The sequence below is a fragment of the Pipistrellus hanaki genome, assembly GCF_964339955.1.
Source record: "Pipistrellus hanaki genome assembly, chromosome: 2".
NCBI classification, from domain to species: domain Eukaryota; kingdom Metazoa; phylum Chordata; class Mammalia; order Chiroptera; family Vespertilionidae; genus Pipistrellus; species Pipistrellus hanaki.
Window position 1 is genome coordinate 115,100,026 of NC_140504.1, and position 16,058 is coordinate 115,116,083.

Below are 16,058 nucleotides of genomic sequence, written 5' to 3' on the forward strand. Positions count from 1 at the left end.
ATAAGCACAGGCCTATGTACAAATTTTAAAACAAAGTCTCACAAAAAACTAAACAGGCTGTTTTTAGGAGATTTGAAGTGGTGCATACAGGTCAAATGTAATGGAATGACTGGCTGGTGGAGCAGAAAAAACTTAAATCTGGAGCAGGAGGTGTTTGTTCAGGTATTCCCCATGGGCCAACCAGGGAAGATCTCTGCTTATCTATCCTGTCTCTATAAATCCGGCAGTATGGGAACAAATACACATTATTCTTATACCTTCAAATAAAATCTGTCTGTGCTTTTCAAATGCAGGCACAGTACATTCCTGAGTCAACCTCAGTACTGTGTGATAAGGAGAAATTTAAGCCTAATTCATACAGAATCTACTCTGTAATTAACTTTTCAATATTCATTGATGAAATGGTGATTGCAGATAAGGATAAATGCACAGGTACTGGGATTAGTTCAATGTTACTCAAAGCTTTTTTTTTTTTTTTTTTTTTTTTTAATATTTTTATTGATTTTTTACAGAGAGGAAGGGAGAGACAGAGTTAGAAACATCGATGAGAGAGAGTCATCGATCAGCTGCCTTTTGCACGCCCCCTACTAGGGATGTGCCCGCAACCAAGGTACATGCCCTTGACGGGAATCAAACCCGGGACCTCAGGCTGACGCTCTATCCACTGAGCCAAATCGGTTTCGGCTTAAAGCTTTTTATATTTGTAGACAGGGACTGGTTCCCAATATCTTTGTCACATTAAATGGTACCTGTCATCTGCAGATTTGACTCTTTGAAAGCCTTAAACTAAAACATTAAATAAAGTGGCAGTTTAGAATTGCAAAATAGTTAGCTTTTAAGAATGAATTGACCTAGAGATTTTAGAATGACTCTATTTTTCAATTACTTTTTTGAGGAAAAGAAAATGGATACTGATTCCTAATTGTGTGTGTGTGTGTGTGTGTGTGTGTGTGTGTGTGTATGTTGTAAATACTATTTATTTTATTTGTAACCAAGATATTTATGGACTTCTGTTTTTATCGACTCTTTGTGTATTGTAATTTATTCAAAATGTGGAAGAATATTGGTGTTTTTCCTTGTTCAGCATTATTCAAAAAATTTTTTCAATATAATCCCAACATTACATTGTCATTTTTCATTCTTAGACCTCTCATTTTAAGATATATTCATCTGCCTAGCTCATTGTGGATATCTCTACATAATAAATGAGGAAAGTATTGAATAGAGTGGGTACTTGTAAGTTAGTATCTTATAACCTGCTCTATTTGGCCTAAAACCTTATTCTTTTAAAATATTTTCTTCTTAAAGTTATACTTTATCAATAATTTAAAGCCATTGATTGTTGGTATTTTTCAACTCTTACAGTATGATCCTGAAACAAGTGGAGTAATGAACACAGCACCAAAAGGTCAGAGTTCATCAGAGCTCCACCCCAGCCTCTGTGATCTGTGATCAGATTACCTTTTTTACTTAATTCTCTTCAGCCAAAATGGAACCTAAATAATCTATGTTCCCTTTACCCCTAGGGACAGTGTGAAGATTAAGAACATATTCCCATAACTCTGTGTCATAAATTAAATGTTTGTGGCCCCCAATCTCCCTCCCTGGGAAATTCACATGTTTAGATCCTAACCTCCAATGTGATGGTATAGAGAAGTAATTAGGTTATGAGGATGGGGCCCTCATGAATGGGATTAGTATGCTCATAAAAGGGACACCCAGAGCTTTCTCTTCACTTTTACCATGTGAAGAAACAGTTTGAAAACTGCAGTTTATGAACCAGGAAGCTTTCTCCTCCCTTCCACCATGTGAGGACACTGTGTAAAGACTGCTGTCTGTGAACCAGGAAGCTTTTCCCTCCCCCTTCACTCTGTGAGGACACTGAAGGCGCTGTCTGTGAAGCAGGGAGTGGGTCTCACCTGGCACCGAATCTGACAGCATTTGATTTTGGACTTTCCAGCCTCCAGAATGTGGAAGATAAATGTTGGTTATTTATAAGCTACGAACTCTATGGTATTTTTCTTATAGCTGCTCGAGTTAAGATACTCTGCGTTCATTTTCTGGAGAAAAGAGGGTGTGCAGGGAGGGCTTGGTGGTATTGCCAACAATGAACTAGGTCTGAAGGTACAAAGACTTCAATTTTTTTCCTTTTTTATTTTTGTTTTGTTAAATTCACATAATATTCTAATACCAGAGGCTTATGCTTTCTTCAAAATATAATAAAATGAAGCATTTATAAATTTTAAAAATGATAGTATTTATGGCATACTTGATTTGAAAGAAGTTTAATTTAATTACTGAAATATGTTTGGGCAGAAATGTCTCTACCCAGTGGTTGTTATGACATGTGGATTTTAAATACATTTCTTAACATTATCTTTTACAACTACTCAACCTCACTGGGCTTTTTTTTTTTTTTTTTTTTTTTTTTCCATTAAGACTAAACAACCAAAACCTGATGTGAGAAGCATAATTTCCACATTTGACTCTTAATTAACTTGGTATGGGACTGCAGCCTTTTTTCATTACCAAACATTTCAGCTCTTTCTAGCAGCAGAGGACCTATTTTTCTCTCTTTGAAAGAGATGGAGCAGGATGGAAATTACATGGCTTGGCTCCCACTAAGGAGAGGAAGATAGATGATGTCTTCCAGCCACCCTTAGGAGGCTGTATGTACACCAGAGGACAAATGGCCCAACACTAGCTCACTGCCCTCCTGTCTCAGCTCGGTTTAGGGATTTTGGAGTACATCCTTCAGTTGCTTTGTGTAGCTCTTAGAAAGGGAAACCGACCTGTAATGAACACAGCCAGAAATCTGCTATTAGAACGCAGCTGGTATGGAAAAGGCTATGTGAAGAAGATGAAAAGAATGCCAAGGTATATATAAATGGGATATGTGCTGGGCAAAGGTGTTCAAAGTTCCTGAGTACAGAGGAATGGAGGGAGTTGCTGTGTTCGGAGTTTCCCCTCATCCTGTCTTTTGAAGGCTGGGATGTTTTCAGTCCCTCATCTGTAACCTGTCTGGGGCAGTACCTGGAGCAGTGATTCTCACTACATGTTCTGGGAAAAGGATTATCTGTCCAGTTTGCTGCCAGACCAGCAGCTGTATGTTGCTTATGAAAATCTGTGTGACTTGTCTTGGACAGGAATAATGACATCCTGCCTTCAAATGGAAACTGCTTGATTTGTAATGAAAATATATCTATTACCCATGTTAATAGTGGTATGGAAAAACACAACTAACTAAAATTTACAGCAATTCAGAACCTCATGTAAGCCCATTTTCCTCTGCTAAGTAGTCACAAAATTAATTGCTCTTTCTGTACCTGCCCACACAGAAATTGGTGCTTCAAGAAATGAAATGACAAAAAGGCAAGTAACTTAGAGGGAGAAGAACTGCCTAGAAAAATATATAGATTGTTGCCTAAATTCCCATATAAAGAGCTAGGGCCCGTAACATCCAAAATGAATGAATTGATGACTGAACACCAGGCTGCATGTGCAGGCTCAGGTGGGCGTGGACTGGCGAGCAGGCTGAACTGCTGACCTCTTTGAGAGAGAGGTGGGCCTCTTCAGCAGCCAAGCCTGTTTCTCCGAGAGGTCAGCAGTTCAACTTGCTGCCAACAGCCTAGGGCAGCTGCTGATCAGCCCCACCTCTCTGATCAGGACCAGAGATAGGCCCAGGGACACCTACTGGCATGGAAATCGACCAATCAGAACCAAATCTGGGTGAAGTGTGAGGAGCCAATGGCTGCTTAGGAGGCAGAGCTTTTGACACTGACTGGCATAGAAACTGACCAATCAGAACCTATTTTAAGTGAACTGTAAAGGCAGAACCTAAAGTGGGGGCTGAGGAGGGGTTTTAAGGGCAACAGCTGTTTGCTGTAAGGTTTAAGAAAGCGGTTCAATTTTTAAATGACTGGTTTGGCAGTATAGTACATTTGACTGGCTATCAGGGATTGTGTGTTTTTGACTGCCATGAGCATCTCCTCCTGCTGAAAAAGGCTTCCTCTCCCCCCCCCCCCCCCATTTAAGCAATCCTATCCTATATAATCTATACTAATAAAAGGGTAATATGCTAATTTGACCAGGTCAAACGGTCATTTTCTGGATGTCTGACTTCTTTCCGATCAAAGCCCTCCGAGGCAGAGGCAGTAAGGGTGATCAGGCAGGCAGGGGAGGGCACTTCATGGTGAGATCAGGCCAGCAGGGGAGGGCAGTTAGGGGTGACAGGCAGGGGCAGTTAGAGGAGATCAGGCTGGCAGGGGAGAGCAGTTAGGGGTGAGATCAGGTTGGCAGAGGAGGGCAGTTAGGGGCGATCAGGCAGGCAGGCAGGTGAGCGGTTAGGAGCCAGTGGTCCCAGGTTGCAAGAGGGATGTCCAACTGGCAGTCAGACATCCTCCAAGGGGTTCCCGATTGGAGAGGGTACAGGCTGGGCTAAGGGACACCCCTCCCCCCCTGTGCATGAATTTTGTGCACCGGGCCACTAGTTGGAATAGATTTGTGTGTCAGTTAAATGCTTTGCTTGGTATTTCAGGTTTAATGAGACAGCTGCAGAATTCATTAAAATCTGTTTCTAGAACATTGTCTAGAAAATGTTTAAAAGTTATGTTTCATGATGGATTTTTAAAATTGTGGTAAAATATATTTATAAAATTTACAATTTTAACCATTTTTAAGTGTATAGTTTAGTGGTATTAATACATTTACATTGTTGTACTACCATCATCACTCTCCATTCTCAGGATTTTTTTCTTATCTCAAACTCAGTACCCATTGAACAATAACTCTCCATTTTTCACTCCCTCTGACCCTGATAACCACTATTCTCCTTTTTGTTTATATGAGTTTGATGATGAATGTTTTTATTCCTTGAAATCCCATAGTCATTGTTCAAACCAATATATAATACCAATTTCTATGTGTCTACAGGGATCATCTCTTTTAGAAGGACCTTGATGTAACTAAATGCATAATTGCCTTATATTGGGAAGTGGTAAGACACTTCTTGTTAAGGATTTAAACCATCTAATTTAGTCACTGCTCCTGGCCATCACTAACCTTACATGTTCTTCCTGAGAAAGATCATCTCTCACATTAAAAGAAACCAATAACTCTAGAAAATTACTTTTAAATGACAGGAGATAAAATTAATTTCTTGAATATGTGTTGTCAGTGTGTTTGGTATTCCAAACTTCTTAGCAGTCTCCACTGATAAAGGCAAAACAAATCAGGAACAGTTATTTAATACTAGAGGCTCAGGGCACAAGATTCATGCATTGGAGGGGAGGAGGGAGCGGTCCCTTAGCTGGGCCTGCACCCTCTCCAATTTGGGACCCCTTGGGACTGCGGGATCCTAACCACTCACCTGCCTGTTGGCCTGATCCCCCCAACTGCTCTCCCCTGCCAGCCTGATCCCCTAACTACTTTCTCTTGCTGGCCTGATCCCCCTAACTGCTCCCCCCTGCTGGCCTGATCCTCCTAACTGTTCTCCCCTGCCTGCCTGATTGCTTCTAACCACTTCTGCCTCAGCCCCGCCACCTTGGCTTTGTCCGGAAGATGTTCAGTCTAATTAGCATATTATCCTTTTATTAGTATAGATTTTTAATACCTCCTAACTTATCAGTATAATATCATTGTTAACACTGGGCAAACTATGGAAAAATAAGCACATCTAACTTTATGGATTCACAATGGCTTTTTAGTCATTTAATGAGTATTGGGAATTTTGGGAATTTGAAGGGAAGTGTTATCTTCACCAAATGACTTGCTGTTTGTTGCTGTGGCTATATCACTGTATTCAGAAGACTAAGGGATGGAACAGGAAATGCAGCCCCATGAGAAACTTACCATTGGCATAGATGCTTAGAAGGCAGCCACAGAATGGGCATATGAGGGCTTCCTAGAAGGAACACATAATTTTGCAAACATATCCTCAATGGACATTAGGGAAAATTTCCTGAGATAAGTGGCCTGTAAAATAGTGGGTACTAACACCAATCAGAAAGGATATATGCACCCCTATGTTCATAGCAGCACAATCTACAATAGCTAGGATTTGGAAGCAGCCTAGGTGCCCGTCAGCAGATGATTGGATCTAAAAACTATGGTACATCTACACAATGGAATACTATGCTGCCATAAAAAAGAAGGAATTCTCATCATTTGCAGCAACCTGGATGGAATTGGAGAAGATCATGCTGAGTGAAATAAGCCAGTCAATGAAAGAGAAACACCACATGACCTCACACATGACCTCACTCACTATGGATAATAAAGATCATTATAAACTGATGAACCAAAAGATAGATATAGAGACAGTAAAGCAACAAGCAGACTGTCAAATTACAGTGGGGAGGGTAGGGAGATCTGGGGGAGATAATAGATCAACCGAAGGACTTGTATACATGCATATAAGTTCAACCAATGGACACAAAACTCTAGGGAGGGAGGGTATGAATGGGGGGGGGGGGAATTGTAAGATATGTACACAGATAATAATTTTTTAAATTTATTTTTGTTTATTATTTATTTATTTATTTTACTTTTTTAAAATTAAATTATTATCTGTGTTCATATTTTACCATTGCCCCCCCTCCCATACATACCCACCCTCCCCAGAGTTTTGTGTCCATTGGTTGTACTTAATGCATCTATACAAGTCTGAGTGAAACAAGCCAGTCAATGAAAGAGAAACACCACATGACCTCACTTATTTATGGATGATAAAGAACATTATAAACTGAAGAACCAAAAGATAGATATAGAGACAGTAAAGCAGTAAGCAGACTGTCAAATTGCAGCGGGGAGGTTAGGGAGATCTGGTGGAGATAAGATCAATTGAAGGACTTAAATACACAGATAATAATTTAATTAAAAAAAATTAAAATAAAATAAAATAGTGGGTACTGTAGGCCTCAAACTACTTTAGCTGGTATATGTGGGGAAGGGAAACATAAATGAAATGGGATAAAACTGATGGAGGAGATCACCAGAGTTTAAGCTTGTTAAAACCCCTGCCCCCCCCCCCCCCCCCAAAAAAAAAAAAAAAAAAAAAAGCACACAAAAATCACAGCTGTAGTTCTAGTCCTTAGGAACATTTTTGTTCATGAGATCTATGGGATGTAGTTGTGGGGCTGTGACCTAATGAACAGAAATGTTCCTAAGGACTGGATCTAATGAACAGATCTCATGAACAGAAAATGACCTATTCCTTTAATCCCTGTGTGTATTTTGCTAAAAGGTTATGTATTCTCTTTCGAAGAGTGGGCATCAGGTGGCTTTGTGGCATTTTGAAAATAGTGCTATCTCTGGGCAATGCTGGTTCAGCTGGGCCCATGTGTCAGTTCATGTTGCAACTTGTCTCTGGTGCTTCCTACATTTTTCCAGAGAGGTGCCACTGAAAATGCAGATTGAGAGGCCTCCTTGACCCCATTCATCTGAGCAGGCCGTATGGGTCAGTGACCTCTTTTAAGCTGCATTTTAAGAGTGGTTGCTGGTGTTCATACGCCCTAGCTCTTTTCCCAGTGGAGGTGAATGGCTCATATAGCACACTATCATAGTTGGATGTTTGTTGTAGACAAAGACTCCTGGTCCTAGCGTATCAAGGGCCCACAATTATGCTAAGATGAACTCTGATCTGCAAAGTATCTTTCTTCAAGTTTTCCAGGTAGATTTCAGTGTACATTCAAGGTAGAGGATCATTGCTCCAAATTCTCTTGAGTACCTTGTTTTTTGGCTCTTGAAAATTTTGCCAGTATAAAGATACAGAAATGTCTGTTCTTAGCATGTTCTTTTTAGTAGGATTGCTGGAATATATTCCTCAAATGCCAAGGGAATTTCTTCTGTTTTATTTATTTGTGGTATAAAATTATTTTCATATCTTTATGGAGTATGCCTAAATACTCATGTAATTTAGTACTGGTTGCTGTAGAGGACAGAGCTCATTTACTCTGTAGAGCCTTGAATTTAGAGATATAGAGGAAAGACAACTATTTACTCTTAGGTGTCAATGAGAACTCCAGGTCACTCTCTGATTTCTAATGGTAGTTTTATTTAATAGACTGGAGACTGATAATGTTTGAGCTGCCATTTCTGTAGTTCTGAAGGATTCTTATTTATACCCTCATCACCTCTAGTACTTGCCCTCTTATGCATTGAAACACTTAGCCATATCATTACTTCAGGAAATCTGACTGTATCTTTGAGTAAACCATAGTCAATGTGAGGATTTTTTGGTTTAGAGGAATGATTTAGATTCTTGCTTTGATTTTGTTTTTAAAATGAGTGTTTAGGTATAAAATATTAAAAACTTTGTCCTTGCCGAAACCCGTTTGGCTCATTAGTAGAGCGTCGGTCTGCGGACTGAAGGGTCCCAGGTTCGATTCTGGTCAAGGGCATGTACATTGGTTGCGGGCACATCCCCAATAGGGGTGTGTAGGAGGCAGCTGGTTGATGTTTCTCTCTCATCGACATTTCTAGCTCTCTATCTCTCTCCCTTCCTCTCTGTAAAAAATCAATAAAATATATTAAAAAAAATAAAATAAAAACTTTGTCCTTGTTTGTTGTACAGGTTTCCACCGTGATCCTGTTATCTGAAAGTAGGGTGTTCCATGAAACCTTTCAAAATCCAAAATGGTGTAAAGCAAAGAAGCAATTACCATTAATTTATGTGGAAAAGTTCTGAGTATTTTCCATGTTAGCCACAGAGCAGATACAGCATGTAGGGTTAAGTAACCCCAAGTTTAAATCAGTTTCGTCTGATCATTAATGCTTGTTAGGATTGAACACTTCCTGATTTGTATCCTTCATCCCAGAGTCAGCCCAAAAGAGGCCAGCCCTGCTCTCACTTTCCTTCCTGTTTCTTAGACACACGTGTGTAGCAACAGCAGACACACTCCTGTCTTTACCAGAAGTGAAAGGTGGTTTCTGCTCTCTTCCTCAGATCTTTATGTGTATTGCATTTCTTGCCACAGACATTTCTCATTGCTACATTGAGAAAATCTGAGCTCATTTATTTTAAATAAGTTATCTTATAGACCCATGTGACCCTATATAAATCTCTTAAACAGATAACTAAGCTGACAGAATGTGTGGTGAGCTCGGAGAATTCTCTGCCTCAGGATGCTCGTAAAGGAGGTAATTGACTGGGGTTAGCAGATGGGCACTGCTGATTTTTTGGCAATCATTGACATTGACAAGTATGAGGCACCTCCAGGGGGCTCTTCATGAAGCTGTTCTGAGCACAGGGTCCCAGCACCCCCACACAATTCTCCCTGGGTCAGGCGGCAGGTTGTGCTGTCCTCTTGATCCTTATGATCAAAGGCTTGCATTTTATTTTTTTTTTTAAAAAGGTTATTTTTTAGTGATAGAAGTATCAAAACTTTATTACAAAAAGATAAGAAATAGGAAAACACCCCCATTCATTATCATAAAACAAAAATTATCAGGTTTTAAACTTTTCTCCAATGACTTTTACATAATTGTACCTGTTGTTTTATATTTTATTTTCCCTATTGCTACATAATCTCCATCATTACCATTTTATTTTGTTCATTCAATATTTATTTATTGAGGGCTTGCTATATGAATGAAGCAGAAATTAAACAAAGTACTATATGTTTTCTGTACCAAAACAACACTGTGAATAATAAATATAAAAGACCGGGGGGAAAAAAAAAAGCAAATTGAATTTATTTTGGATAACTGCAGCAAAAACACCAGGTAAAAAACTCCTTACTACTATTTCAGCATATTCTACCCCGTTTTCAGTTATTTTGATACATTGTTTCTTAGCTGGTGGTTCTTCACTTAAAACCCTTTCTTCAGCAATGTCTGTTGCTGGTACTGTTAATACTTGCTGTCCACCTGGCATGGTCACAATGATGGGCTGGCCCTGTGGTCAGCAAACTGTGGCTCGCGAGCCACATGCGGCTCTTTGGCCCCTTGAGAGTGGCTCTTCCACAAAAGACCACAGCCTGGGAGAGTCTATTTTGAAGAAGTGGCTTTAGAAGTTTAAGTTTAAAAACTTTGGCTCTCAAAAAAGAAATTTTAATCATTGTACTGTTGATATTTGGCTCAGTTGACTAATAAGTTTGCTGACCACTGCTGACCTATTCCACTTGTTGGAGTGGAGTACAAATTCCCAAGCTGGATTCCATCCGTTACTATTGTGATGATCTTTTGACCCCTGAACTAACTACTTGCTGAATTGCACCATCCACTGATTCTGCAGTAATTACTTCCTCTGTAGCCACTACTGGAGTTTCTGAAGAATTGGACAATTGAACAGATGCATCAGCTAAGGCAGCTAATGTAGCTAACACTGATGTAGAGGAGTTTCCAAACTGAACAACTAACACACCTGTTTCATCTGTTAGGTTCACCACCCCTTCAAGTCCAATGATAAACTGTGGTTTTGCAGCATGTATCATCACAGTGTCGGGACTCTCTGGGTTTGTGTTGATTTGATTCTGCATAGCAATCTGTAATAGTTCTACTAAATCTTCATTCACATTGTCTACTGAAATATCAAATGCAGTTTTATAAAATAGACTCTGTGTGTATATTATTAGCACCTTATTTAATTTAAAGCTCCACCACATTTTGATGGTTGTGTTCTGTGGCCCAATGTAGAGCTGTCATCTTTAACATGTTCTTTGCATTGACATCAGCACCATGCTGAATCTAAATCTTTACTATGCTGGCATGGCCCTCAGAAACTGCCATATGTAAGGGCGTTCGGTCCACTTTGGTTCTGGCATCCCTGCTTAACACCAGCTCCAGGTAGTACTTCTTTGGTGGAACAATGCCCGTACTGTGCTGCCAGGAGAAGTGGAGAAGTTCAGCCAGTCTGCAGTAAAAGGAGCTCCATTGGCCATCAAAATATGAACTTCATCATCTTGACCTGCTCGTGCTCCTTCTAAAAGCTTCTTTGCCAAATCTACCAGTGACATCTGGAAAAGCTTTGGGAGCGGTGGGGGAACAGCGGGAGGGGTGCGGACCCGAGGTGCTCCCTTCCAGCAGAGCTGACACACACACAGCGCTTCAGCTGCACAGGGTGCTATTTTCTGAAAATGCCCATCTGGCATCTGGTTGGCACCCTAAATCTCCACCGAAAAGTACCCCACTTGTGCAGAGGGACACATCCTGTTCCAGCGAGTCTGTCCCCCAGCACCCCCCATCTTTACCATTTTAATGGTTGCATAACATTCTGTTGTGATGCTATACTATTATTTACTTCTGTTGTTGATATGTATATTGCTACCAACTTTTCAGTTATAAATAATATTGGGAGGCATATCTTTGTGCATGTAGCTATTTCCATATATTGAATTAGTTTCTTATGATAGAGTCCCAGGTGTAGCATTACTAGGTCAAAGAGTATGAAAAATTTTATGGCTTCTAAAACATATTGCCAGATTGCTAACCAGAGTGAAAACAATTTATAATGCTCTCATTAAGTAAGTCATTGTTTTGCAGAAGGCCAGCTAGGGTTAGGGATGCAGCCTCTTGCAGTAAGAGGGGTCTAGAAGGGGTATGTGTGTGTGTTTGCAAAATCGGCTTGTTCATATATATATTGATTTTAAACCGCAGTGATAATCTGCATTATTCTTGCTAATAGGAATATACTAGGTATCTAGTGCCAATATAGTATGTAGTCATCCGGTTTCAGTGTTTCATATAGCAGTGTGATAGAAATGGAATATAATAAGTTATATATGTTTTCTATTTCCCTGGAATTTGAAATTTTAAGAAGTGGCAAAGGTGAATTTATGAGAGCATTCAGCCATTGTGACCAAGTTCTTAGTGACTTTCTACTTCTCAGGAATACCTAATGTTTTGGAGAGGAATGGTGAAGGAGGTTGATAGGACAGGCAGGGAGGGGGCACTGGAAAAAAACATGGGCATCTGCTCAGGAGCGTGCCTAATCTCTGCAGCAAAAATAATCTTACCTGATGAGTGGAGTGCTTGTGTTGAAAAGGCGAACAGTACTGATTAATTAGCAATTTTAGAACTGTGCCATTGCAATTTTCATTAATTCTTTATATAGTCCATTGGATTATAAATATATCAAGTACTTTAAAGTATGGACTGTACCTTTTATTTATTTATTAATTATTTATTTAAAAATAATTTTTGTACCTGTCTGGTAAAGTGTTTGGCACATTGTTTTGTATGTTATGTAAATGGTGGTTTTGTGTCTTCTGAATGAATGAATGGGGAGAAATCATACTTTATCCTCTTGGTCTCAGGAGTTCTATCAAAGCCCTGTGGGTAAATAATACCATCCCACAGTTCTTGTGCTCTAGTGTAAAACCTGAAGCAGGCTTCACATGGGTAAAAAAAGGAAATTTCACCTGAGAAACTTAGAAGAGGTAATGCCAGAAAAGACCCTGGACTCATATATATTACCTCTTAGATCATCTAATGGGATATTCTTTTTTGACAAACGAAGAAACTTTCCTAAGGTTACACAGGTAGTGGCTGCTGATTGGGAACTCAGATCTGGGTCTCTAGGTTACTGACCTAGTGTTCTTCCATTACACTTTGTTGGGAGAATTTGGGGCACTTGTTTTGTTGCTCCCATCCCCCATGCCCTCAACAAATGTATATTTGGAGGGTTTTTTTTTTTTTTTTTTTTTTTTAAATATATGCCCACATTTTCCCTCTCTTGTAGATACATAGAAATGTTTAGAGATTGTGATCTTGATGCAATAGTCAGACTAGAGTCCAGCACAATGAAAGCCTAGACATTTGTACTGAGTGCAGAGATAGTGTAGGATCAAGATTCAATTCCTGGCAATTACAGCTTTGTGTTATCTCTAAGTTTGAATACAAAACGTGTTTGTTTTTTAACTTCAAAGGAAGAATGTTAGCTATGGTATGATTTCAGTGTGTATTTGCCATAATCATGATCCCAATAAAATTCTCATTATGAACTATATGCACAGAGTAGAGATTTTGCAGGTAGACTTTTGCTACTCTGTCTGCCACACTTAGTTCACATTAAAATTTAGTTATCTTATGATAGCTCAATTTCTGGAGCAGGTCTTCTAAATTGTTTTAAGTAGCTAGAGGAAGATTAATGGTTCTTCCTGATTTTTGTTTCTTAAAAATAACCAGATTTAAATAATCAGTATCCTAAAGAGGAATATTTTGTGGTGGCAAACTCTGCTTCTCCACATGAATTTACCTACTGTAGATTTGTTTTGGGGTAAAAGTTAGTTTAAATAACTTTCCATACATCATAATATCTTCTGAATATTTGTGGGTTTATTCAGTACACATATATTTATCCCCAATCCCCAATTTAGGTACATAAAGCTCTTTGACTTTTAAAGAGCTTTTTAGATGTGTGCAGTGTCTGAAACTTGTGGATAATTATAAACAAGCAAATAACTTGGGACCATCTTTTGGAAGCAATTTATATTATGAATGGAGCTGTAATCCTTCTGAATTCTCCTTTAATTCAAAAGGATTTCAGTTTCATTCATAGCACTCATTTCCCCCCAGAAATTAAAGTATAAAAATTTCAGTAAGAATTTCTTCTGGGCTTTGCTTACTATTAATCTATAATAAGTTTCACATCTTACTTTTGTGTAGTTTTTGTGTGTGTTTCAGGAGAAATAGACTGGGAATTGTCTTTATTATTCGAGGACTTACTGCTTGACATTTGAGGACAATATTGTCAGCCTAGAAATACATTTACAGTGATACAGAATATTTGAGTAAGACAGCAGGAAGAACCAAGGGAATATCAAAACTTAAAGATTTAGCTCATTTCTGTAGCTGCTGGAATCTGCTCTTTGAAGAGGGTTTTGAAAAGTAGGGTTATTCCCAAGAGGTGCTATAAAGTGTGAGGCTTTTTCTTCTAGGCTGTTATTTCTTAAAGAACCATCTCTTATAACACAGTGCCAACTATTGATTTATCAGTTTTAAATGGTCCAACCTGGACTCAAATAAGAATTTGAGTGCCTAACATGTGCAAGTGCTATAAGTGTTGGAGACCAGTGTTGAAAAATGAAGACACAGCCCTTTTTAAGGAGTTTCTGCCTCGTGCTTCCTGTTGGGGATGTGTGGTCACCAAGGAGGACATGTCCCTGCTGCCAGAGAACTTGGTGTTTAACGAGGGCTACCATTAGGTCAATAGGCAGACCTTGTATTCATTGGCGTATTAGGGGAAGTACAAGTTGCCAGATTTGTACTTCCCCTAATATAGGCATGGCCTCTAACCGAGATTTGGGTATCCTGGGTAGTAAAGTTGTGTGTGTGTGTGTGTGTGTGTGTGTGTGTGTGTGTGTAAGTGCAAAGCAGATTTATCAGAAAAATACAAACTAACAACCCCTAAAACAATCCTCAGCATTATTTATATGGACTAGTGGCCCTGTGCATGAAATTTGTGCACAGAGTGGGGAGGGTCCCTCGGTCCAGCCTGGATCCTTACCAGTTGGGGACACCTTGGAGGATGTCCACAGGGATCGGGCCTAAACTGGCAGTTGGACATCCCTCTCACAATCTGGGATCACTCATTTCTAACCACTCACCTGCCTGCCTGCCTGATTGCCCCTAATCTCTCTACCTGTCTGATTGCCCCTAACTGCCCTCCCCTGCCAGCCTGATCTTTCCCCAGCTGCCCTCCTCCGCTGGCCAATTTGGTTCTGAGTGGTCGGTTTCTATGCCAGTCAGCATCAAAAGCTCTGCCTCCTAGGCAGCCACTGACTCCTCAACTTCATCCATATTTGGTTCTGATTGGTCAGTTTCTATGCCAGTCAGCGTCTCTGGGCCTATCAATGGGGCCTGATCAGAAAGGTGGGGCAGATTAGCAGCCCTGGTGAAGGTCTGGAGAGAAATGGAGGCACAGTTTCTGGCCAGACTGGGGGAGAAAGAGAACCAAGTGCTGATCAAAAGCTGCCACAGAGGCAACGGATCAGTCCCTTCTTTTCTCTTCAGGTGTCTCTCTGGCCCCGATTCAAAGCCACCCTTAGCAGTCAGTGCTGGGGCACTGAGCCTGCCATGGCAACCCAGCGCTGACTGCGGGACTGACTTCTGGTTGGTTGAGCCTCAGTTGTTATGGGTCATAATGACCCAGGGTTTTTATATATCAGGATTTAGATGACCCTTATTAAAGGGTCATCTAAATCCTGTGTTGGGAGTTCATCCTTCTCTTGTCTGAAAACTATAATGCTAGACAAATCCTTTGGCTGAAATATGCCACAAAGTACTTCATCCAGATCCCAGGTTGCCTGTTTGCTGAGCAGTGTGAGCAGGATTTGACATTTTTAACTGTACTAAAAAGAAAGACTGTCATCAGCTAGTTTTAGTTACTCAATTACTTCCTTAATTGTTAGTAGGACTATAGTTTGCTTTCTGTTACTAATATGAGTGTGCAAGGATATTGGGAATTATAAAGTTTCTCAGATTTCAATGTGTAACAAAATTTGGGAACCTCCAATAAGTTTATGAAGACATAATTATGCTGAGGCATATGGATTTTATACATAGAAACATTTTTTTGTATTGGGGAGCCACTGAAGGATTTTTAATAGTAGATTGACTTTATTAGACTTGTAAATTTGGAAGATCTTACTGGTGGTTTGGGAGAAAATGGATTGGGAGGCTAAGATTGGAGGCAGTGAAACCAGTTAAGGGGCCTTCATAGATAAAGGTAGCCTGATGGAAGGAAGGAGTTGGTAATGAAAAAAGATAGATGTTTGGTAGGCAGGTAGACATGAGCATGGCAAGGACTATAGGCCAATTACAGAAGGTCACCAGTGCAGAATGTCCAGACATGGAAAGAACTGGTAGAGCAAGTATTATGGATATTTTAAATCAAAACTTCACTTGGAAGACCACCCTCTGCATCCTAGAATGCCTCCAGTCACATGTCAGATTCTCTTGATAATTTCTCCCCTGGCATGTGGTTAAACCATGTGGTAGGGTATGCTTCCCCCCCGCCTTTAGAGGAGACCAAGGGGGCTGGAGGAAATCCCCATCTAATATCCATACAAGGACAGAAGACAATTGGAAGATCCCAGTAGGTTAGTTTGAAGAAGAAA

General features: G+C 39.9%; 1 protein-coding gene and 1 pseudogene across 2 annotated transcripts in view; one reads left to right on the forward strand and one right to left on the reverse strand.

Moving 5' to 3' along the window:
- The window catches only part of FARS2 (phenylalanyl-tRNA synthetase 2, mitochondrial), a 481,250-nt gene that overhangs the window by 23,630 nt on the left and 441,562 nt on the right, over positions 1–16,058 (forward strand). The window lies entirely within an intron of this gene.
- On the reverse strand, positions 10,107–10,955 carry LOC311617041 (GA-binding protein subunit beta-1-like; annotated as a pseudogene). Its single transcript has one exon. The product of its transcript is annotated as a GA-binding protein subunit beta-1-like (transcript).